Source organism: Leptidea sinapis, chromosome 31 (assembly GCF_905404315.1).
Source record: "Leptidea sinapis chromosome 31, ilLepSina1.1, whole genome shotgun sequence".
NCBI classification, from domain to species: Eukaryota; Metazoa; Arthropoda; class Insecta; order Lepidoptera; family Pieridae; genus Leptidea; species Leptidea sinapis.
The window spans coordinates 1,449,886-1,452,671 of record NC_066295.1 but is presented as its reverse complement, the minus strand read 5'-3'; positions in this window follow the sequence as shown (position 1 = coordinate 1,452,671).

Sequence of the window (2,786 nt, the reverse complement as noted above, 5' to 3'; positions counted from 1 at the left end):
TACATATTTTTGATGTTTGTTGCATTTCACCCACGGCCAATTTGTCGTTTCTACCTTATATTAGCTATTTATTTAGTTTAGTTAGTTTTTTTTACATGCAAATAAGGGACAAGACGCAGGACGTTCAGCTAATGGTAAGTGATACTCCCTGCCCATTACAATGCATTGCCGCTCAGGATTCTTGAAAAACCCCAAAAACTCTGAATGGCACTACAACTGCGCTCGTCACCTTGAGACATAAGATGTTAAGTCTCATTTGCCCAGTAATTTCACTTAGCTACGGCACCCTTCAGACCTTACTGCTTCAGGGCAGAAATAGGCGCCGTTGTGGTACCCATAATCTAGCCAGCAACCTGTGCAAAGGTGCCTCCCACTGGTTACAGGTTAAGTTTACAGCTTTATCATCAAACTTGGTGTGCTCCGCAGTGTCAGCCGCGAAAATATCATTTTGTCATAAAATACCTTCTGTAACTTATTGTATTCAACTTCTAGCTGTTGCCCGCGACTTCGTTCGCGTGGAAATAGGTTTTTATACATCTTGTGGGAAATTGATGATTTTATAGAAAAAAAAACTGTATATTAATCCAGTGTATTATTTATCTAAGAAATTCCTTGAATACCTTAATCATCGTTCACCTATTTATGGTCAGGCGGATACATAATATTATTAACCGCTCAACAAACATAAAGCGTAAGACGTGTGTTATAAGAATTACAACTTGTGACATAACACAGTGGTTTATACTGTTCTAGCATCAATGAGATGTCTGACACCACCACCAATAGGTACATATTATGAAGGTATATTAGATACCCATATATAATATAGGTATATTCGAGTTCATTGAACCATTGACCGAATTGAAAAGTCTCCTTTTTGACGAAACCAATGCACGGATTTTGTTCATTTTTGGTATATAGTCAGCAAATATGCTATCGAGTATGTTCCTACATTTATTTCATACTAGCTGACCCGACAGACGTTGTACTGTATATAATAAATAAAATAATGTTTTTATATGATTTTGTCAATAATATATTATAACATCAAAAATTACTTCGTAAGATATGCACCCTGCTGTCGTAATGAAATTGTTTAACAGCAGAACTGTCAAACCGTGCGTCAATAAATTCTCTCATAGAAATTATGTATGGACAGATCAAAGGAAAAACAAATTTGTTGTTTTTATTTAATTCCGAGCATTTTCCTATTTATTCACCTTTTAAACCTTCTCTGGACTTCCACAAATAATTCAAGACCAAAATTTTCCAAAACGGTCCAGCCGTTCTCGAGTTTTAGCGAGACTAATGAACAGCAATTCATTTTTATATAGATAGACAGATATGCTATTTCCATACTGTATAAGCGCCACCATAAAACCATTCTGTCATACCTGTCTGTGATTCTAATATACTAGTTGTTCTTTCGCACGAACTCCAGGAAAAATACACTTACTAAGAAGGTGTCATTTATTCCGAGCTATATCTCTACAGCTGATATCTATATAGATAAATGAAAACAGCATTATTTTTTGTGATTATTGTAAATGATTTTGTGAAAAAAATTGAGAATAAGTAAATGCCGCAACGTGACTCGAGTCTCGAGTGAGCACATAGATTAACGTACAAATATGGCAAAATATTGATGCTGTTTCGGGATGATCGAGGTAGTATATTTTAGGAAATGATGTAAAAAAAGCGTTGTTCTAGTGAATGTAATACGAAATGTAATAATAAACAAGTGCGTATATAGGTAGATGAACTATTAAACTACAAAAACAAGTTTTAGGGTAGGTAACGGACGTAGACAGTGAGTGTTATTTGCTTACCTAGGAGTTCTTTTTCAGTAACACTTTCGGAATATCCTTTGCTAACTGCAGAAGAATCAATGGATCATTTTATTCTTCTTCTATTATCTTATTATAATAAACCCTCAACAAAAAGACATTCTTCAATAATATAAGATACAAAAAATAATAATAATTGTAAACTTAAAACTTTTTGGGAGCTGTCGTTAGTAAAATTGTAAAAATGGGACCCTTACTGTTAATAAATTTCGGTTTTGTTTGTTTTTCATTATTTTATGTGCAAATAATTGATATCATCAATGTGGCATGTCATATATCATCAATATACTATAATTAATATAAATTTATTTTTTTATATATCAATGACACTTTATTTACCTAATTTCAATGCGGTTTTACTACTTTAAAATTTTTCCTAAGTGAACTCATGAATGAATCGTATTTTAGGCATAAATCACGGTGTACGGTAAAAACTCATATCTGATGGATGATTCTGTATTTATCTATTCAAATACGAAGCAATTAGCAAATTAGATTTATCTCTTTTTCGCTTGCGATAATTGCATTTACTATCCTTCTTTGGCGTGTAATCGTAATGTAGTGTGCTATTGCAATGTTAAATTATTCATGTTTGCGTTAGTGCATCATTTATAAACACCGAATGTTGTCTAGGTAACCTATCTATACTTTTAAATATCATTGATAAGCTGTATTTTGTAATTGATTTGATTGATTGTGTAAGATTAAGACCAAATAAATGTCTAAATGATAATTTTATTTACTTTATATTTAGATATCCTCATTTACTACTTACATATTCTCTTATAATTTTATCATTATGGAATCACGGTATGGAATGAGGCTGTTGCTTTTATATTAATTTGGTACCACACACCAATCACCAAGAGCATTCAACATATCATTCATGTGGCTATATTGGGATTAGACATAATATTATTTGTGTATTTATTTATTTTT